We start from the raw sequence: 23,037 nt of genomic DNA, 5'->3' as shown, positions 1-23,037 counted from the left end.
GTCTCTGACAGCTCTGCTCTTCCACATTTCAGTTTCCTATGTAACGCTGTGGTTCTCCTAATTGGAATCAGCGTAGAGGAACACTGCTATCTTCTATGTGTTCTCCCAGTCAATTCATTACAGAGTGATCCCAGCTGGGACAAAGATTATAGGACGTTTCGGCCAGGTTGTGTCTCCAGTCCAGTAGTCCTTCTGTCATGGCAAACAATTGACAAATCGATTTTCTGTGTACATAACTGTTGTTTATGCACCAGAGTTCAGTGCTTTTTTCAGACAGGCGCAACATATTGCTGGCTTCTTTTCCATACACAAAAAGCAGAGGTGGGTGAAAATCAAGATGTAGCAAAATGTCTTGTGAAGGATGCATTACTAATATTGATCGCCTTTCTTTCTTTTTGTTCAGAATACTGTGGCTACCTTTAATGGAGCAAATTTTTAAACCGGACAGCTCAGGTTGCACAAGTGCGTGCGCACGCACACCCCAAAGGATATCAACAACATGGCAGGGCCAATAGCTCCAGAGCCTCAGCAGGAAAAAGACATGCAGCACCTGTCACAAAGACAATTTCACATACCACAAGAATCAAGATTTTTTCTTCATAAGTAATTATATTGTGCATATGTTATAAAATTAGAAAAAAAATGTTGCTGAAAAGGTAAACCTTATGGTTGTAATAAAAAATGTAATAATAAGGTAAATTATTGAGTAAAAATATTACTTATTTTGCATGACATCAGGTGGAACTGCACTCCATTGGCCTTACTACAGAAACACCACAGTGTAACAATGCTGGCTTTTGCATTAGCCCAAAAGTAAGGAACAAAAATGACAGCAGTATGAGCTGGCCCTTTCCTATTCAAATGAGCAACTTCAGTGCCAGCTGCAGGACAGCCTATAAAAAGAGGAAGCCTGCCACCCTCACATGATCACCATACAAGTGTGGCAAATACAAGCAGTCTTTCTAAGCAGGGTGAGTGCCTAAAAGCCCAATGAATTAAGCAAACATCCATTGGGGTCTGCGCCTTCAAGCACTACTCTTCACTATAATATGTATAGCCATCCATCAAATTTTTAATTTGTCTATTTTCTTTGTACAAAACATGGAGGTGTGAGCAAGGATTGTATGCATAGCAAGATCTATGCGAAAGGGTGATTGTGCGTGAGAACAAATCTGAGAATGAATGGCCGGCTGTATAGCGGCCCCTCATAATAAGTTCTTACTCAACTGTAAACGAACCGTTTTCTACATTCTTTTTTTCCACTTTTTAAAATATGAAATGCAACCTCTAAATATCGTGGAACAGCCGTTAGGTGACGACGTATAATGCAGATCATCATACACCTTCGGGAGGGTCTCAGGCGAACTATAGGACTTACTGCTGCAGCGGCAACCACTCGGGGGGCAGTCGGGCGTGGACCCCTGGAACACCGTAGGTGTGTCTATGATGATTTACTTGTTTACTATGTTAGGAAAATCATATTCGATTCCTACGGCAGGCAGTGTTTTTCTTTCTTTCAAAAAAGAAGTATTTGACCGGCCAGTTTAATTTGTATGAACACACACTTTCTGACTAGCACCACTGAAGAATGTCGAAACAGGAGCTCCTTCTGCCGTCTCACCACTTGACATTTACTGGTATGCCATATCTAACTCGAGAATGGATTATCTGTGATTTGGCTCACGTTAAAACAAATTTGCTTTTCACTATCTGGGTTATAAAGAGTGAATATTACCCTTGCCGCAGCGGCGTATTACCAATCAGCGCTAAACGGGTAAAAGTCGAAGACCGTGTTTCACTGATAAAGGTAACATACAATTTGTTTGAATAATGTTTAGCCGACTGGCTTACCTTTCCGGCTCTGTTAGTGTCACAGAGTGCAGACGCAACAGCTTTAAACGATCCAAACAAAATTATTCAACCCAGTTAAAATCCTAGCAATCTTTTCCACAGTGAAATAAAGGGTAGTGCCAAAAAATACATTTTATCTTAAAATGAGGTATTTTTGCAGTGACCGAACAAAAGACACGACGACCCGTCTATAGTACTACATTTCCCAGAATCTCTAGCGCTGCAGTCGATGATCTGCCATGCGCAGTGACATCGGGCCAAAAAGATGATGTCACCTGCAAGAGCAGGATGATAATATGTTGTGTTGGGAAGGAGCTGAATTGCAACCAGAATAGACAGTGCTCGCTGTAAGGATGGACGCGGTACCGAGGTAGGATGCCGTTTTATTGGCGTATTCGTTTTATTTTTGGGCAATGTTGGATGTGAAAATGCGGGTAAGAAAAGTTCTACCGATAGTATTAAGAAAACGCTCACAGCAGCCCGGCGATTCTATTGTGCGGTCAGACGATTTCTCTGTTTTAAGGTGGATGGAATCAGGTTGGAAATGGGTGGGACAACAGTAGAAGACACCGCAAATGTAAAGAAAAAGAAACGAGTGGCATGTCAGGTCGTTTTGCTGCTTTTAGTAAAACCCTTACGTGAATTGCATTTTTCGCAGTAGTTTTATTCAATGCTTCGTTAATGATATCATTACAAATTCGAGGAATTTCATTTTTCCCCGCAAGCGGTCGCCGACACAGGGCGTACAAATTTCTGCAGTAAACGGTAGTCGCGTTTTTAATCATTTAAATGAAACAAAAACAAAGGTAGATGTAGCACATCGGATTACACCAGTAATGTTTGGATAGCCAGTGCTGGGCATCCATCATCTGCCATGGAGAAAACCGAGCCGGCGGCAAGGGGGGTAAGATTCTCCAGGCAAGAAGAAACCTCTGCTCGTGGCGAGCACGTTTCAGTCACTTGCACAAGGGGCTGCCTAATTCATTCTACGTGACATTCAGTATGAGAAAGTTTCTAGGAGAAAATGACAGCAAGGGCCGAATGTTTTGTCATTAGACTGGAGATCAATCAGTCGGTGGTCATTCTTTATAGGGGGGGGGAGAAAAGAGTGTTTTGTATTGAAACAAAACATGTCCAGTAAGGTCACGTTGAAGATCAGTGTTAGTATGGAGCACATTTGTTTTGAATTAAAGCATTTTAAGCATTACATTGTTGCCGATCCCGCGAGCTACTGTAGTCGCCTGCTGCGCTGCACGCTGTGGTTATACTAGCGTACGCTGCCCCTCTCCCGTAGTAATGATGAACGCCGCTGCTCCGCTGTACTCGTTGCTTTGCTTTTGACAGCAGATGTTTTAAACGGCTCATTTTTTTAAAAAAAATGTTTCATCGATCCTGCCTATGCAGTTTATTTAAAATTTGTTAAATGTATTTGTGCTGATCGCTTGCAGTTTTTAAATTCAATGTTAATTTCAAAGAAATTATTTTTCAAATTGAGAAAAATGCATTTTGGATCATGTGTGACGCTCTTTGGTCTAGCGTTGGCACTGTGTAATTCCCCTTCTGAGATGATGTATCGAAAATACCGTTTTTAAGTGAAATTTTCAGGCACCCGAACACTTGTCAATATAACGTTTGAAGATTGTTTGTTTCTGAATTAAGATTAACTATAAACACGGACTTTTGTTTTCTAATGTTGAATAAGTGGAAGTAGGCAGTGGGTTGAGGTGAGCTTTGCAGCAGAAACTTTTCAGTTGAGTTTCCACCCTAGTCACCCATTGTGACCCGGAGCAAGTCACTTAACTCATCCTTGATCAAATTCTAAATAATATATGTAATCAGTTGTACTAAATACTAAGTCTGTCTGGAATAAGGTGTCAGCCAGTTGTAAAATTATAATAATTATGAAGCAAGGGCTGGTGCCTAACCAAAGGACTAAGTGACACACATGTTCAGTTTCAGAATGGGAAATTGTGTTGGTTAGTTTCCAGCATGAGCAGTCTGCCCCGTTGTATCATACCAGTATGGAAAACAGATTGCTTGTAAACTTCAGACGGCAAGTGAATGTTGTATTGACAGTTTCTGTAGCACAGTGAGGTAAATGTAGTCTTTAAAAAAAATAGCAGAATGGGAATTTGAGTTGTAAAGGTAGAATGCAATGTGACACATTTAAAAGTGTGAATGCTCGCACATAATGCTTTTGTATGAGTTTAACCCCATAAAAAAAAAGTGCTGATCAGGTATTTTGAAACTTAATTGGCATGTGTAAGTTGGAATGATGCTCAAGTATTGAGAATGTAAACACAGTCCTGTGCACATATAAAACCTGACGGTGTCAGCATCATTGTGCTACATCCTAGTTAAAAAGAGCTTGTCCGGACCGGTGCTAAAAAGTCTAATAATAATCAGGCCAGCTGCTTTAGTTTTAAGTAAGTGGTGTTATTCCTCGGTATAAGTGGCAGTTTGGCATGCAAGTTTTGATTTATCATAGTTCCTCCTGCAGTTTGACTTGCTCCTTCATTCAAAATTAGGGGTTTGGGGGAGGCAATGGGATATAAAAGCAATAGTGATTCATTTGTGATCCAAAACCTGTGTGTGGATGATAAATGTTGTGAGTACGGGTTCTGAACACCATCAGACTAACACCAGCACTTTATCAAAACACATGTTCAGTAGCACAATAAAGTCCGCCCAACACACGGTGCTCCCAGCACCAATCACCCTGCACACGGGCCTTTCTCTCACTGGCCGTGGGCTGCCTTTCCTCTCCTCACGGGAGCTTTGTCCTGCTCCCACTCCCGACTGTAGGAAGGCGGCCCCTTTTCTTTCCACCCGGATGTGCTCCAGGTGCCTGATGACACTCTTCCGGCAGCACTTCCTGGTGTGGCGGAAGTGCTGCCCTTGCACCCGGAAGCACCCCGGGTGTTCCTGGAAGGTTCTTCCTCCACCTTCCCAGGTGTGGCGGAAGTGTCGATCTCCCGGCGGTGTCCACAGGCCCCAGTGAGTTTGAACCTCCTTGCTCCTTCCCTGTGGTCCCCTCAACATCCAGGGCGGTTGCTCCCTCGTGGCCCGGGGGGACGTATAAACCACCAACCCGGTCCTTCCAGGCATCCCAGCTGGCCGCCAGCCTCCCGTGACAGTGTTTACTGTACCAGAATTGTTTCTGATTTCAGATTTTTTTTTTTTTTTTTTTGGGGAATACGAGGGTTGTCTGGGTTCCGTGTGGAATCGATCGAAATAAGTAGCCAAAGATTTTTTTTTCTATTTTTCTCATGAACTTCGATCCTTTTTAAACTTTTTCCAAGTATTCACCGCCAACATCAATGCACTTTTGGGCTCTTCTGACCCACGCCGCAAAACACTCGCGAAAGTCCTCGATTGGCCATTGTTGAACTTGTCAAGGAAAAACTTGCACCATTCCACGTTCCACAGTCAGCAGCCTTGGAACCCATCGGGCACATTTCTTTGTAAAGGCAAGATCTCGTCGAATGATGGTGTCGACAGCATACCGGGTCATCCCAAGTTCCAGGGCAATTTTCCTGATGGTCACACGACCATCTTCTTCCAGGAACTCCTTCACACGATCAGCATTTCTGCCATCAGTCGAACTTCGCGGTTTCGGTTCACGTTCTTCATCGTCAAAGTTGATGTGGCCTGTGCTGAAGCACTGGAACCACTTAAAAACCATCGTCTTCTTTGGAGCATTCTTCTTGAAGATGCGAGAAAGTTTTTGGCAGCACTCTTTAGCTGTTAAACAATCAGAAAAGTCGTAAAAAATCATCACTCGAAAGTCACGCACGCACGGAGTCGGGAGCTTTGCCGCTAGCGCCGGCTGCGCACTCTCAGTTTGTTTGCTTCTCGTGTTCATTCTGAAGGAAAAGAGGGAGCAAAACATCTGAACAAAAACATGAAACCACTTGAATAAGCCCTCTACACAGCAGAATAGGTTTCGACAGGCTAACACTCGACAAACGATAAAATTCTGTGCGGAACCCAGACAACCCTCGTATGTAAACCCCTGAAAATTTCTGTTACACATATTCTATTGACATATTCGTTTTTCCTTACTTGGGATGAGTAATAAAATGTGCACCCTATGTCCTGTTTTCTAGTCTAGTCCCATGTGTCTCATTACATAATTTGTTGCATCTCTGAAGCTCTAAAGGGTGTTTGTAGCTTTAGTGTAAGAGCAACGCTTATTGGAAAATCTACTATAAAGTAAACTAAAACATTTCTGACTTGAATATTGGGCTATTTGTCTTTAAACAGTACCATTAGATATGCAAAATCACTGCAGCAGGTTAATGCTTTGGATGCTCTTTGGTAGTATTTTATGTTTGCTGACAACACACTTTCATGCCGTGGAGTGCTTCTTGGCTTTTCTCCTGTCCAGAATAGGCAGAATGTGAATAGTAGAGAGGGCTGATTGATGTTAAAATGCTAGAGCCTTGCGAGTGGATGGCAATGCACTTGGTAGACCTCCAGGAGGTGTTTTAAATGTTTATGTCGACAGTGCCAAAGTGCTTCTTATTCTTCTGTACAGCACGTTTTTCAATTTGTTTTCCATAAATATTGATATGTTTTATATTTTTTTATATATTGTGAATTTCCCATTGGGATTAATAAAGTATCTATCTATCTATCTATCTATCTATCTATCTATCTATCTATCTATCTATCTATCTATCTATCTATCTATCTATCTATCTATCTATCTATCTATCTATCTATCTATCTATCTATCTATTTTCCTTGTGATTATCCCCAAACAGTATGGTGAGTATTTGTATGTGATATACAGCTAAGACCGACAGAAAAGCCAGGGTTGCATGTGCGCACTTTTTGTTTTATAATTAAGAACCCTTTCCTTTTTTTTTTTTTTGGTAAGGAAAGCTAAAAGTTAATAATGTGTTTGGCAACTGTGATTTCAAGAGACATTCATGACACTTCAGGCAAACACAGAAGACATTCAGCTGCTCCCTGGAAGTACAGAGAGCTGCTGGTTTCAACACTGAGGGTCTTGCAAAGTTCTGTACGTTATGAAGGTTAACATAAACACAGCTGCTAATTTGTAAGGCACCCAGATATGCGAATCATACTGCATGCTTTATTTAGAAAATTCTTATGTTTGGATTGCGCACTTTTTTCTGTCAAAAGAAAGAGTTGTGAACTATAAGCCTGTAATTGTTGAAGAGGATTTCTAATCTGGAGGAGGTCCTTATTCATCATCTATGTGTTTTAGGGAATTGAGGAATTCCAGATTGCCTATCAGTGCAAAAAAACAACTGCATCTTCTCAGAAGTAATAGATAAAATAGACTGTAATGACAAATCCATTCTGTATATAGTATGGTGGAACACAAAATAGAATCTCAATTGGAATAGCATTAAGAGTTATATTAGTCATAAGGTAATACAAATGTTACATTACACTTAGTAATTTTATTTTTAGACAATGTTATTGAAGGCTATTACTAATCATCCATCCATCCATCCATTATCCAACCCGCTGAATCCGAACACAGGGTCACGGGGGTCTGCTGGAGCCAACACAGGGCACAAGGTAGGAACCAATCCCAGGCAGGGTGCCAACCCACCGCAGGACACACACAAACACACCAAGCACACACTAGGGCCAATTTAGAATCGCCAATACATCTAACCTGCATGTCTTTGGACTGTGGGAGGAAACCCACGCAGACACGGGGAGAACATGCAAACTCCACGCAGGGAGGACCCGGGAAGCGAACCCAGGTCTCCCAACTGCGAGACAGCAGCGCTACCCACTGCGCCATCGTGTCGCCCCATTACTAATCATGTAAAAGGCTATGCTGAAAATGGTGAGCGCGAGTAGCGATGCAATTTTATGTATGCTTTAATAACTTATGAGGATGCCTTTCCATATGATCTGCAATACTGGGGACAGCAGCTTTCCTTGGTACATCACCCACAGAGACAACAAGTATGCCTCTTTTTACCAATTGCTAAATTGTGCTTTTTGCAGGAGCATTTGCATTAGGATCTTTTATCCATATGAAGGCGCCTGTACAAGCATGTAATTCCTCATTTGAAATACACTTTTGCAATAAATACAACATGTTGTCCTCTCAGCAAGTATATACATACTGTAAGAGCATTAATGAAGTGAAATATTGGTGGGAGACATACTAACCTCACCTAACAACATTTGCTACTGCTAAATCCATTCTGCGTGCAGGGCTACTTTTCCATTTGCTTCTCTGTATAATATAGGAAGAGTCTACCTTTTTCAAGGCAGATTCTTAAACACTGTGGTATTTTTAAAAATAACTCTTTCTTCTTGCCGTTCACCTACATTTTTTAAGCTTTGCCTTACTTATTTCCAGCTTTAGGCTCATTAAATAGATAGATACTTTTATTAATCCTAAGGGAAAATTCCCATACTCCAGCAGCAGCATACTGATAAAAACAATATTAAATTAAAGAGTGATAATAATGCAGGTATAACAGACAATAACTTTGTATAATTTTAACGTTTACCCCCCGGGTGGAATTGAAGAGTCGCATATTGTGGGGGAGGAACGATCTCCTCAGTCTGTCAGTGGAGCAGGACAGTGACAGCAGTCTGTCGCTGAAGCTGCTCCTCTGTCTGGAGATGATCCTGTTTAGTGGATGCAGTGGATTCTCCATAATTGACAGGAGTCTGCTCAGCGCCTGTCGCTCTGCCACAGATGTCAAACTGTCCAGCTCTGTGCCTACAATAGAGCCTGCCTTCCTCACCAGTTTGTCCAGGCGTGAGGCGTCCTTCTTCTTTATGCTGCCTCCCCAGCACACCACTATGTAGAAGAGGGCGCTCGCCACAACCGTCTGATAGAACATCTGCAGCATCTTATTGCAGATGTTGAAGGACGCCAGCATTCTAAGGAATTATAGCCGGCTCTGTCCTCTCTTGCACAGAGCATCAGTATTGGCAGTCTAGTCCAATTTATCATCCAGCTGTACTCCCAGGTATTTATAGGTCTGCACCCTCTGCACACAGTCACCTCTGATGATCACGCGGTCCATGAGGGGCCTGGTCCTCCTAAAATTCCCCACCAGCTTCTTGGTTTTGCTGGTGTTCAGGTGTAGGTGGTTCGAGTCGCACCATTTAACAAAGTCCTTGATTAGGTTCCTATTAACTCATCCTCCTGCCCACACCTGATGCAGCCCACGATAGCAGTGTCATCAGCGAACATTTGCACGTGGCAGGACTCCGAGTTGTATTGGAAGTCCGATGTATATAGGCTGAACAGGACCAGAGAAAGTACAGTCCCCTGCGGCGCTCCTGTGTTGCTGACCACAATGTCAGACCTGCAGTTCCCGAGACGCACATACTGAGGTCTGTCTTTAAGATAGTCCACGATCCATGCCACCAGGTGTGAATCTCCTCCCATGTCTGCCAGCTTGTCCCTAAGGAGCAGAGGTTGGATGTTGTTGAAGGCACTAGAAAAGTCCAGAAACATAATTCTTACAGCACCACTGCCTCTGTCCAAGTGGGAGAGGGATCGGTGTAGCATGTAGATGATGGCATCCTTCACTCCCACCTTCTCCTGGTATGCGAACTACAGAGGGTTGAGGGTGTGGCGGACCTGTGGCCTAAGGTGGTGAAGCAGCAGCCGCTCCATGCATTATCACATGCTTTTATGATCTTTATACTTATTTTGTGACCACTATAATTTTTTCCTCTTTGATTAGTAATTTTTGTGTTGTATGCTACAACATGGTGACATCTGTACACAAATACAAAACTTAATGTTTAACCACAAATAAACATCTTGCCTTATGTACACAAAAATCCACTTTGTGGTGCTTAGCCACATTCCTAAAGGGATCACTTTGTAGGGGAACAGCGATTGAACACATCCATCATATGTGATGAAGGCATCCACTTCAGGAAAATGGAACTTAGTCATGGTGAATTACTCCTACAATTTATTCAAACGAAAGAGCGATATGAAAAAGGCACTAACAATCTAACAGTAGCAGCTCTTACAAGAGTATTTATCATAAATGAAAAGCAGGTAAAATTCCACTTGCTCAGTTAAGAGAACAGCCCACAAAACTGTCATGATTTGGAGTACCTTGTTAAAATAGTATGTGTGCATGATTAACATTGCAGGAAGTTCAACATCCGTCAGCTGGTGTTGCAGTATTCCTTGGCTTTAAAGGGGTAAGGTTACAACCCAGACATCCTGAAATAAAAGGTTCCAAACAAGCACAGTTCTTAAAGCTCTAGCATACTTCCCTTTTTAAAAATACTCTGAAGGGTAATATCGCTGTTAGTAATGGCACAAGGAGTTGCAATTTATTGTTTTCCCCAAGATAAAAGATGTCCATCATTCTGTTCATCTGTATCCTGCAGTAATCATTACAGATGTGAGATGTAAGATTTTATCCCAGCAGCTCCGCGGTCAAGGCAGATGCCCATTGTGGATGATGTGTCAGTCCATCACAATGTGCAGTCTTTCAAGGGCTCACCCTCATTCATTTAGTCACCAGTTAAGCAAACAGCATGTCTTTGGACTGTGATTGGACTTCTCCAAAGGAAACCAAAGTAAACATGAGTGGGATGTGTATATTTTACATAGGAAGCACCTTAACTTGGGAATGCAATCCAAATGCTGTAAGGTGGCAGTGTCTTATCATACTAGAACAGGGGTGGGCAAAGTAATTCCTGGAGGGCCACAGTGGCTACAGGTTTTTGTTCAAACCCAGTTGCTTAATCAGAAAACAATCCTTGTCAATTATTCAATTTCATGGCTTGTTAGTGCTTTAACTCTGCCATGTCAGGTCATTCTCATAGCCTACATTTTTTTTCCTTTCTAAGGATATCATCCAAATGATCTGAAGTCTAAAACAGATGAGTAATTTTCAGTGTTTCACTTTTGTTTCTTCACTTTCCTTTCCAAGTATTTAATTAAACCAAATAGTGCACAATAAATGCACACAGGTGTAAATGAAAGCAAGTTAAATGGAGAAATGCTGGTTTCTTTTGTCATTAGCATCTTATTGCTAATAAGGAGCAATTAAAAACCAAGAATACAGCTGTTTAAGACTAAAATAAGCAATAAGAGTTCAAAATCTTAACAAGCGAGACAACTAAAGTGAAGCAATAGTGTTACTGGAGCAATAAGGGCTTCTTATTAAGCAATTGGGTTGGAACAAAAACCTGCAGCCACTGCGGCCCTCCAGGACTGACTTTGCCCACCCTGTACTAGAAGATAAAGAATTAAGACTGTAGACTGACTAAAACTATTGTCGGGCGGCGCAGTGGGTAGCGCTGCTGCCTTGCAGTTAGGAGACCTGGGTTTGCTTCCCGGGTCCTCCCTGCGTGGAGTTTGCATGTTTTCCCCATGTCTGCGTAGGTTTCCTCCGGGTGCTCCGGTTTCCTTCCACAGTGCAAAGACATGCAGGTTAAGTGCATTGGCGATCCAAAATTCTCCCTAGTGTGTGCCCTGTGGTGGGCTGGCACCCTGCCTGGGGTTTGTTTCCTGCCTTGCGTCCTGTGTTGGCTGGGACTGGCTCCAGTAGACCCCCAGTGACCATGTAGTTAGGATATAGCGGGTTGGACAATGGATGGATGGAAAACTATTGTCCAGTTGCAATTAAGTTGTTGAGTTTGTGCCTGGAAAAGTCAACTGAAAAATTAAAGTACGAGTTGGTTGAAACTTAGAAGCAAGAAAGCAGATCTAAAGTTGACTTGCTGTACCAGATTACAAAAGAATGTAAAATGGTGCCCTCAGATGCCAGGGCTTTCAGATGTGTGTACATGTTCTCTCTGTGTGTGTACATGTTCTCTCTAAAGGCGGACAGAAAGCCCTGACAGCAGCAATGATTGTAGCTACAGTAACTTAATGCCCTCCAAGCACACTGGTAGGAATCAGGGGCCAAACAAAACTTGATTGGAATCCTCAAATTAATTAGTTCCAGTGATCCCCAAGAAAATGATTATATCTGATGGTACCCCCATAACAATAGAAGACTAAATTAAAAAAAAATGTATATGTGCTGCTCATTTCTTAACGTCTTTTATGGAGACCACTAGACTAATCTAAAATCACAACTACTCTTTAATTGTTTTAAAAGTTTAATTGTTGCAGTTTTGAAAGCGTATGTATTATTGATATGCTTCATAAAGTATGAAATCAAAATATGATAATGCATAATGTCTTGGTATGAGCTATTTTGATTGCAACGTGAATAATAAATGGGGTCTATTGATCTCTTTCTTAAGCGCTTTTAGTAATTCAATGATTCTTTTTTTTTTGCTTCCCTGTTGTAAATTGATTTTAGTGGATCAGAGTCTGTGTGGACAGCCCCTTTTTTAACGCTGATATAATTATATTGGCATGACCTGAATATTTGTGTAAATGTATGCCCAAGGAAAGAGAGTTGGGTCAAACCTTTTTGGCAGTTTAAGTGATGAATGGAGAAAAATGGGTCGTCTCTTATCTGTTCCACGATGGTCATTCTGGAGATCTGTTTATAGGTCGTGTCAGGTTGGGGTCACAGTTCTTTTTCTGAGTTGCCAGTTTCTAGACCGGGCATGAAACAGACACACATTTTAAATGCCTGGCACTGTTTATAATGTCCTTGTTTCCCTGATTTAATCTTTAAATAGACCTGAATGATCTGATCGCACTCGTGACAGCAATAAGATGCTGCAGATGTTCTATCAGACGGTTGTGGTGAGCGCCCTCTTCTACGTGGTGGTGTGCTGGGGAGGCAGCATAAAGAAGAAGGACGCCTCACGCCTGGACAAACTGGTGAGGAAGGCAGGCTCTATTGTAGGCATGGAGCTGGACAGTTTGACATCCATGGCAGAGCGACGGGCACTGAGCAGACTCCTGTCAATCATGGAGAATCTCCTGAATCCACTAAACAGGATCATCTCTAGATAGAGGAGCAGCTTCAGCGACAGACTGCTGTCACCGTCCTGCTCCACTGACAGACTGAGGAGATCGCGTTCCTCCCCCACACTATGCGACTCTTCAATTCCATTGGGGGGGGGGGGGGGGGGCGGTGTTAAACATTAACATTATTCAAAGTTACTGTCTGTATACCTGCCTTGTTATCACTCTTTAATATTTTCTTTATCAGTATGCTGCTGCTGGAGTATGTTAAAGACATTGAGTATGTGTTGAAGACCTGGAACACACATGAAATGCATGCATTCCAAATAGTGATATATTATTTATCCTATACAACTGTAGGCAACTAGAGTTTGTGAATTTCCCCTTGGGATTAATAAAGTATCTATCTATCTATCTATCTATCTATCTATCTATCTATCTATCTATCTATCTATCTATCTATCTATCTATCTATCTATCTATCAATCATATAGTGCCTTTCATATCTATCTATCTATCTATCTATCTATCTATCTCTCTCTCTCTCTCTCTCTCTCTCTCTCTCTCTCTCTCTCTCTCTCTCTCTCTCTCTCTCTCTCTCTCTCTCTCTCTCTCTCTCCCCGCTTATTCAGTATTCAGGGAGATTTCCTTAAGAGCTGCCATACTTTCATTGTTTTCCACCTTTAAGTCAAACTTTTAAAGTGACAGTTTCACTTGCTGTTTCCTTTTATTATTGTTTTATTGTGTGGCTTTGGCAATTCTTTGTTTTGTATGTGGTTCTTTAAAGTGTTTTTTAGTTTTAAAGAAGGTGCTAATAATTCATATTTATTATTAGTTGGCTGGAAAGGATATTTGCAGTAGAATAAGATGAACCGTAAATGTGAGGTGAAGGTCTTCTTTTTGTATTCTGCCTCACTTAGTCTTACACATCAACCTTTTTTTTTTTGAGTTAAATGTCTCTGTGTACAATGTCTTTCAAATTAATATTCACTTCAGTTAATAAGAAATATTTAGATTTAAGAATTTCAGCTATTGACATTGTTTATTATATACAGGCAGTCCCCAGGTTACGTACGAGATAGGGACTGTAGGTTTGTACTTAAGTTGAATTTGTATGTAAGTCAGAACAGGTCCATTATTTTAATAAATGCTATTGTTGACCGACTGTAACCAAGTGCTCTGCCAATGAATGATGGAGTTTCACCTCTCTCTGACCTTTTTATTATTTCTACTTTATTTTCAATGGTGATGGTTTTTCTCTTCTTTACTGTAGCACCAGCTCTTGTATCAGATTTGTGTTTCAGAGACATTCTTGAAGGGTGAAGACAAAAGGTTAAGATGAGCTCTTCTGCACAGAACTGTACACGTTATCACAGCAGATTAGGCACCAGTCGTCAACACATATAATGTACTGACAAGAGACCATTTCCTGCTATGTGCGTAACAGTACAAGCGGGCTTTATTGAGAATGAATGGGGGCAGCAAGGGGGGGTTCATCATCAGCCCACCTCACAGTCACCTCCACTACAGTATGCTGTAGAATGAAGACGGTGTGGCCAAAGGCGAGTAGTGAATCGCCCAACCCCAATTCAACAGGCAGCCATCTGAGGCATACTACAATGCTACCCCCGCCGCCCCGTTCAGCCACAACCGGGTCACCACTTGCAGCATTACCAGCTGTGTGTGCTGGGCGGGCAGTGAAACGCCCCCCTTCGCTCCATCTAGCCTGCATCCAGTCAGGAGCAGCAGCTGCGGTGGCGTAGTGGGCGGACAGCGAACCATTGTCCTGCACATGAGCGATAGCTGTGGCCCCAGTGACTATGGACCATGGGTCACCGCTTGCCGGCGGGAGCCGCCCGAGGGAAACTACACTACATGAGCAGCGAAATCGCCCCCCTCCAGCCACCGCTTGCAGCATCCCCAGGCCGAAGATGACAGAGCAGCAGTTACTGAGGAGCATAAGTCGCAGCTGCGTCCTCGTTCGTAAGTCGTAGGTCGGGTGTCCATAACCTGGGGTCTACCTGTACACTAGTTCCATGGAGAAATACTCTGAGCCAAAAATAATGAAGAAAAATAAAATGTAAAAGTTCTTGAATGTATTAAAAAGCAACAAAGTATATGTAAGAAGGCAGAAAAAAAAACTGCTAACCAATCTGTTGAGTTAGGGAAAAAGGATTGTAGAATGCACTAAAATGGGAAACATTAGCATCTTGAATTAAGGATCTCAAAAGAGTATTTTAGAATAATTGCATCTCTAGTTTGGTTTTGAGTGTTTAGCTTGAAATAACCAGTGGATATGAATGTAGACAGAGATTCAAACGTTATGTGAGACTGGTATGACAGAGCTGAAAATCGGGGATTTTGGGATAGACATTCATGTCAACGTTGGACACAATAGGTACTAAAATCGGCTCTTCTGATGATTTGTTTTTTCTTCTCTCAATATGTACAAGACCTTTAGAGAATATTCTGAAATGCGGAGAAAACTAGGGCTGCTAACTACTGGCTAGTGTTGGTTACACTATTTGGTGCTTTTCAGGAACCGCATTGGTAATGCATAAAATCCATTGAGAATAGAACTGGAATGGCAAAGAAAATCAAAAAGTATTTTTGACTTCTACAAATTGACCACCATTCAACCCCCAACAGAACAACTCATCAGAGCTCTCCTGAATTTAAGATGAAAATTTTAAAGTAGATTTAATGAAATGTCTTTGTCAATGGAAGTTTAGTTATTACCGGCCCATGGTGTTGAGGAGAATCTACCAACTGATACCTTGCTGCAAAATATTCCCTTTAATTAGTATCTTTAATGTATTTCTTGTGTCATGTCAAGAATAATAATACACCAAGCCCAACACTGAGGAAAGCTGTTTGAAAAAAATGTAAATATGAAAAATCGATAATTTTGTTTTTACTTTTTAAGTACTAAATTAAAATGTATACATGCAAGTTCAAATTGCTCTCAGTGCCTGTCCAAGTGATGTATTGAATTTCATAAATTTATGCAATGAATTGTTAGTAAAAAAAGAAAAAACTTAGTAATGTAATCAGGAACATATATGTTTGTTTATGAATATTACCGTATTTACTCGTGTACCACGCCCCCTCGTGTAAGACGCGCAGCCTAATTTTTACAAAGAAAATCATGAAAAAAATTTTCCCCGTGTACGACGCGCATTGTGATGGTATAGGAAGAGTTTAGGGCACATTTTCCGCAAAATGCCCTTCTGTTTTTGTTGCAAGACGAAAGAGCGAGCGAGCGAGTGAGAGAGGTAGAGAGCGGGCACGCGAGCGAGGTAGAGAGCGAGTGAGAGAGGTAGAGAGCGCGTGCAAGCGAGTGAGAGAGGTAGAGAGCGTGTGCGAGCGAGCGAGTGAGCGAATGAGAAAGGTAGAGAGCGTGCGCGAGCGAGTGAGAGAGGTAGAGATTGCGCGCGCGTGCGCACGAGCGACTGACAGAGGGAGAGAGCGCTTGCGCGCACGAGCGAGTGAGTGAGAGAGGGAGCGAACGAACAAACAAACGAGGGAGAGAGCGAGTGAGAGAGCCCAAGCAGAAGAAGTAAACATTACAGAAAAAAATTTCCTCGTGTATGACGCGCACCTGATTTTCTAATGCTAATTTTCGGGAAAAAATGTGCGCGTGGTACATGGGTAAATATGGTATTATGTTGTTCACAACAATAGGGTGTAGTTGTTTGAGAGTGTGTAAGCCTGTGTATGTAGTTAAATGTGTAATATTTATTTACGTATATAAAGTAAGAATTGGGTGATGTGGCTTCTTTTCCGATTTCAATTTCGACAAGTTACCAAAATCCTATTTTAATTAATACTGCTGCAATCGGTTGTTTTCACTCTCACCAAAGTTGTCTGTGGCATGAAGCTAGTATACATGGGGGTAACCCTAGATGGTAATGCCGGTCTGTGGTCAATTATGGTGGCTAACCACAAGAAAGCTACATCACCTTTAGTTGTGCTTTGCATATCTCAAGATGAATCTAATGAAAGTAGAGAATGGACAAGAGAGTGTGTTGTCCCAACTCAGTTTGTTAGAAGCTGGTCCTGTCTTGGAATGGTGAGGTTGCTAGCTTAGATCTCATTTCTTGGCTCCCCGTGCTTAGCTAGCCTACTGATGAAGCCGAGTTGTTTTGTCCACTTCATAATACTTTGGGATGGATAGCACAATAAATGGCACCATCATTTTTTTGGAAAAACCAGTGCCAGTTGTTCTATACTGTGGTGCTATCGTTGACAATATGCTTGCTTGGCCAAACTGGTTCTTCCTCCTGAAATAGCCGGGTGATAATTGAATATTTTTCCTCAACCTGCATCACAACACTGCACCATTTCCCGAAATGCCTCACTCTTGCCAACAAAGGGATTCTTCAATATTTGCCACAGTGGACAGCTGCAGCCACTATGCTGCTGTGAGGGGTCCTAATTATTTCCTTTAAGAAGAAAACTTTACTATTTTCAATATTGCGGTTTCAAGACTACAAGAAGTGCTGACAGCTGCTGGAACTCGCCTATCTAAATAAATCTGCCAAGCAGCGAGCTGAGGATGAAACAAGCCTGTCAAAGTTCATGTTGTCATGCAGCTCACTCAGAATTTGACTTCATGTTGAAATTCTCCACGTCTTGTTTCTTTATGCTTCACAAAGATACAAAGAGAAACTTTAATCAGAACTGTTTTCTGTTTAGTTAACTGAAAAAGAAGACCTTATCTTTGACTACAAAATCTTTTGTCCCTTTTAATAGAAAAGGTATTGGCTTTCTGTTTTGCCATTTTTTTCTGTTATAAGAAATTTTATACTTTAATAGCCTAAAACTTGTTGGATTATAAAAAGATGCAAGTGTATAAAGCTGTTAATGTTTTTTAAAATGTTACTTTTGCTCTGTTCTCTCTCCATTTATTAAAAAAAGTCTGTTTCTGCTGATGTCGTGTGCCATTGACCATGCACTTTAGAAATGATTTCGTGGTTACTGGCAAACACTCACCTGCATGGCTGGAAAAACAAAAACCATCAACATTCAGTCCTATACAAACAGATAAATAAGGTTTACTTGCGTAGTTCATTTAAAGTTTAAAAATAGGTTAAACAATTGTTCCCTGGTATTACAGGGAGTAAACCGTTATAAGAATGTTAAATAAGATTAGTGCCACAATTAGACTAGTCCCAACTAGATTAGCACTGGCTAACCTTGGAAAAAGCTGTGCAGCTTAATTTAATCTATACTGTAGAATATTTACGATATACTTAGCTCCACACAAGGCCAGTAAGCCGGTAAACACTTTGAACTTGTGCAGTATTGGTCAACTGAATTTGCTTTCTTATTTAAAAGTATCAACACTAAGTTGGGTTTATAGAGAAAAGGAATGGGCAGTTAAAAGGAGACTTGGCAACAGAATACAGTTTCTGTCCTTGAGAGTTTTCAGTAACTATATCACTCATTATTGGTTGTTAGGGTTTTTAATATTTTCAGGGTTGCACAGTGGTTATCAATGATGCCACCCAGATGCAGTCCATTACTCAATTGTTGTCTGTGGAGTTAGCTGTTTCTCTTGCTATCTCTAGTGAGATTTTCCTCTCACTTTCCCAAGACATACAGGTTAACTTAATTAGCCACTTGCGAGTATGGATGTGGGCCCTGTAATACTACCATAATTTAAACAACAAATGACTTGGGTACTATTGATAATTGAATATTTCCTTTCAAACAGCCATGTTAACTTGTGCTTGTGTGGGTCAAATGCAAAAGTGACAGGACATGTTTCTCCAAACAGTGATACTTGTAAATCTGCTTGGCTCATAGTTTTCTGTGGTCATTCTGCCCCATAGTCTATTGCAGATATTTCCCAGGTAATACCTTTTCTAATTTGTGAAGATGTATCTTCATTATTTATTACACTTGAATGGATTAACTAGGCTACAAATAAGTGAACTGATGAATATGTTGTTTTAATGTTATTAAATGCCTGCCAGATATAAAAACAGGCATAATGGTGAGCATTTGAAGATTATGTGGAGATAGCTGAGCTACCTTTTGTAAGACGGGTTGAAGTCTAATTAATCAATGTAGACCTCAGCGTTAACATTTGCAGTGTGCCGTCTATTGGAATTTATTATGTAATGCATATAGTAGTAAAATGCATTGCTATAAATTTTTGTGATGCGCCATCTGTTGGAGTGTCAAATGCAATGCATTGTATTACTACTAATATTTATGATGTGCCATCTGTTGCAATGATAAATGCAATGCATAAGTCTCTGTTATATGCCATTTAGTATGGGATTTTTTAAAGCAGCGGTAAAGTTGGTTATGAACCATTTGTTGGAATTACAAAAACAATGCATTTTATTACTGCAAATGTTTGTGATTCACCATCTGTTAGAACGAGAGGAATAGTAACTGGATGGATGCACAGATACTTCATCTTTTATTAAGGTGGATAATGTCATGGGCAGCATGGTGGCGCAGTGGGTAGCACTGCTGCCTCGCAGTTGGGAGACCTGGGGACCCGGGTTCGCTTCCCGGGTCCTCCCTGCGTGGAGTTTGCATGTTCTCCCCGTGTCTGCGTGGGTTTCCTCCGGGCGCTCCGGTTTCCTCCCACAGTCCAAAGACATGCAGGTTAGGTGGATTGGCGATTCTAAGTTGGCCCTAGTGTGTGCTTGGTGTGTGGGTGTGTTTGTGTGTGTCCTGCGGTGGGTTGGCACCCTGCCCAGGATTGTTTCCTGCCTTGTGCCCTGTGTTGGCTGGGATTGGCTCCAGCTGACCCCCGTGACCCTGTGTTCGGATTCAGTGGGTTGGAAAATGGATGGATGGATGGATGGATGGATAATGTCATTGCTGTATGAAAATGGATTTGAAATTTAATTAGCCTCGTAGTTAGGAGACCCGGGTTCGCTTCCCAGGTCCTCCCTGCGTAGAGTTTGCATGTTCTCCCCGTGTCTGCGTGGGTTTCCTCCGGGTGCTCCGGTTTCCTCCCACAGTCCAAAGACATGCAGGTTAGGTGCATTGGCGATTCTAGTGTGTGCTTGGTGTCTGTGTGTGTGCCCTGCGGTGGGCTGGCGCCCTGCCCGGGGTTTATTTCCTGCCTTGCGCCCTGTGTTGGCTGGGATTGGCTCCAGCAGACCCCCGTGACCCTGTAGTTAGGATATAGCGGGTTGGATAATGGGTGGATGGATGTAGTGTATGATGGTCCTCCAGATCAATTTCATCAGCCAGCATCATAGAACATTTCGCAAAACAAGCAATTTTGTAATACATGATAGTATTGATAAACTTTTCAGATACTTTCAAATGTTGTAGCACCTGAGCTTTTACCCAGGCCCTTTTTCAGTAACCTGACAGCATGTTTGTAATGTCCTGATCCAGCAGTGTTGTCAGACATCATTCATTAGTGAGTTAAGAGTTAGTTGAATCTTTGTCTCTTGCTTGTAACCAATGGCTGTGGATGTCCATGATTCTGTGATTTTTTTTTTTTTTAATCTGCCTTCATTGTTAACTACAAATTATAAAGTGATCCCTATCAGTTTAAACCTTTTCAATCGGTATCTTTTTCTTAGGGTGAGTATATTAGTTTAAGTGTAATTGTTTAATTTCAGTAAGACTGGTCACATTTACACTACAAGGTTTTGATGTCCAAAATAGAATTAGTGAAGAAATCCAATCCAAAGTCTGGTGTTTACATTAAATGTAGCCTTCGCATTTATATACTCATTCAGTGTATGAGGATTAGATGTGTTATTTGCCCATAGAGCATTGTGATGTAAGTCATCCACGTGGATCCCTGCATTTTCTTTCTGCCATTGTTGTTTTTTTTAAATAGAATGCAGTTTCTGTAAGAATCTTCCAGTTTAGCATTAGTAGCTTTATCATGCCTTTAAGTGTTTTCTTTTGTTTTCTTGCTGCACCTTGTTATTTCCTTTGTCTGCCACAATGCACAAAATAACATAATCAAGCCACATCTTTGAGAAAATCCAATCCGAGTTTAAACAGATGGGCCATCGTAATTGAAAGGCATATACAAAGCAGCCTGTATCCAATCTCAAAAAAATCAGATACCATATGGTTCTGGGTGTTTACATCAAAATCTTATTTGTGTCAGATGTATGAAAACAATGGGAATTGGGTCATAGCAGCATAGTCGTGTAAACGTGGCCATAGTTGTCACTGTTTTCTCTATCTTAACCTGAGAAGCAGTGTTTTAAAGTACCTTGGGGTAGTATCTATACTCTGGCATACTTTTAGTAACCCTAGCATATTGTTCTACCAGTCTATCCATTGACTTTTTCTTTGGTACACTGTATTCATCCCTAAGGGGAAATTGTCTTTTTGCATGACCTTTTCATGTGATTGACAGAGTTTTCTCTTATTTCACCTCTTATTGGCACTATTGTTATTAATAGCATAGTGTATTATACCTGTGCTTATTAGTACAGTGGAATCTCGGGTCACGACCATAATTCGTTCCAAAACTCTGGTCGTAAACCGATTTGGTCGTGACCCAAAGTAATTTCCCCCATAGGATTGTATGTAAATACAATTAATCTGTTCCAGACCGTACGAACTGTATGTAAATATATTTTTTTAAAGATTTTTTTTATTTATTTATATTATTATATTATTATTTTATAGCACAAATATAGTTAATTATACCATAGAATGCACAGCATAATAGTAAACTAAATGTAAAAACATTGAATAACACTGAGAAAACCTTGAACAACAGAGAAAACTAACATTGCAAGAGTTCACGCTCTAGCGCTACGAACCGCTCGCTAAAAACACTTTTTTTTTAATGAGTTTTAAGCAGAGGGAAAAAAATGAACATTTGAAAAATCCGTAATAAACAACCAAGAAAAGTAACATTGCAACAGTGCATGCTACAAACCGATCGCTGTAAACAGAAGTGAAGTAGAGGTTAAAATCCAATAGAAAAAAGTCTTCATTAAATACAACGAGGTTAAAACAATGCTTGAATCAGTCTCTTTAAAAACAAGGCCGGTGCATTCTTTAACTGCCTTCTCGGCCATATCCCAGTCCTCTCTCTAGCGCGCGTGCCTCTCTCTCTCGCATGTGTGTGTGCGTGTGTGTGTGTGTGTGTGTGTGTGTGTGTGTGTGTATGTGTTTGTATTTGTCTGTCTGTCTTTCTTTCTCGCGCACGCGTGTGTCTCTGTCTCTCTCTCTCGCGCGCGCGCGCGCGTCTCTCTCTCTCTGTCTCTCGCTCGCGGGTGTGTGTCTCTCTCTCTCTCTGTCTCTTGCTCGCGGGTGTGTGTCTCTCTCTCTCTCTCTCTGTCTCTCGCTCGCGGGTGTGTGTCTCTCTCTCTCTCTCTCTCTCTGTCTCTCGCTCGCGGGTGTGTGTCTCTCTCTCTCTCTCTCTGTCTCTCGCTCGCGGGTGTGTGTCTCTCTCTTTCTCTCTCTCTGTCTCTCGCTCGCGGGTGTGTGTGTCTCTCTCTCTCTCTCTGTCTCTCGCTCGCGGGTGTGTGTCTCTCTCTTTCTCTCTCTCTGTCTCTCGCTCGCGGGTGTGTGTGTCTCTCTCTCTGTCTCTTGCTTGCGCGTGCATGTCTCTCTCTCTGTGTCTCTCTCTCGCGCGTGCGTGTCTCTCTGTCTCTCTCTCGCGCGTGTCTCTCTGTCTCTCTCTCGCGCGTGTCTCTCTTGTGCATGTGTGTGTTTCTCTCTCTCTCGCGCATGTGTTTCTCTCTCTCGCTCTCTCTCGCGTGCACAAACTGAAAGGGAAACTGGCTTGTTCATATACCGAGTGTATTGGTCGTGAACAGATGCAAAAGTTGGGCAAACTTTTTGGTCGTAGCCCTATTTGTACGTGTACAGAGACGTTTGTGAACTGAGGTTCCACTGTATATGCTCCTAATTTTGTAGGTGGGCATTGATGTTGACTTTTTTGCTTATGGTGAGTGAGGTGCATGACGCCGAATTAGTCAGCATTTTTTGCAGGCAGTAACAATTAACAAATGTTCCCACTATGTTCTGTCTATCTTAAGATGTTGGAGGTCTGGGGTTCTTCAGAAACTGCCTAATATGACTGGTGATGCGTGAGCTTCTCTTTACTTATTCAGTTTGATATTGTGGTTTTCATAGTGTCCCTGCACAAAGCAGTTTAAATTGGAGAAGAAATCAGTTCATAAATGCATACAACTGAGCAAATTCAGAAATATTGGGAGGCCATTTCATTGACTAAGCAAAGAGAAGAAAATGTAATGACACAGATCGAGGACTGTGTGGGAATGCACATATTCCACTCAGCATTTGGTGCCCTCAATTATTTTGTGCTAATCTCGCATATCTTAGCACCTTCTGTG

At 41.6% G+C, this 23,037-nt stretch overlaps 1 protein-coding gene across 2 annotated transcripts in view; it reads left to right on the top strand.

Moving 5' to 3' along the window:
- Positions 1 to 2,112: 2,112 nt before the first annotated feature.
- The window catches only part of daam1a (dishevelled associated activator of morphogenesis 1a), a 354,302-nt gene continuing 333,377 nt past the window's right edge, over positions 2,113 to 23,037 (top strand). Inside the window, exon 1 of one of the 2 annotated variants that reach the window (XM_051919792.1) lies at positions 2,113 to 2,242. The gene's annotated coding sequence lies outside the window, so the exon portion shown is untranslated. The remainder of the gene's footprint in view (positions 2,243 to 23,037) is intronic. The other variant, XM_028821962.2, reaches the window with a different exon arrangement.

Source organism: Erpetoichthys calabaricus, chromosome 16, assembly GCF_900747795.2.
Source record: "Erpetoichthys calabaricus chromosome 16, fErpCal1.3, whole genome shotgun sequence".
Classification (NCBI taxonomy): Eukaryota; Metazoa; Chordata; class Cladistia; order Polypteriformes; family Polypteridae; genus Erpetoichthys; species Erpetoichthys calabaricus.
The sequence above is the reverse complement of the archived record's forward strand: the minus strand, read 5'-3'. Positions and strand labels throughout refer to the sequence as shown.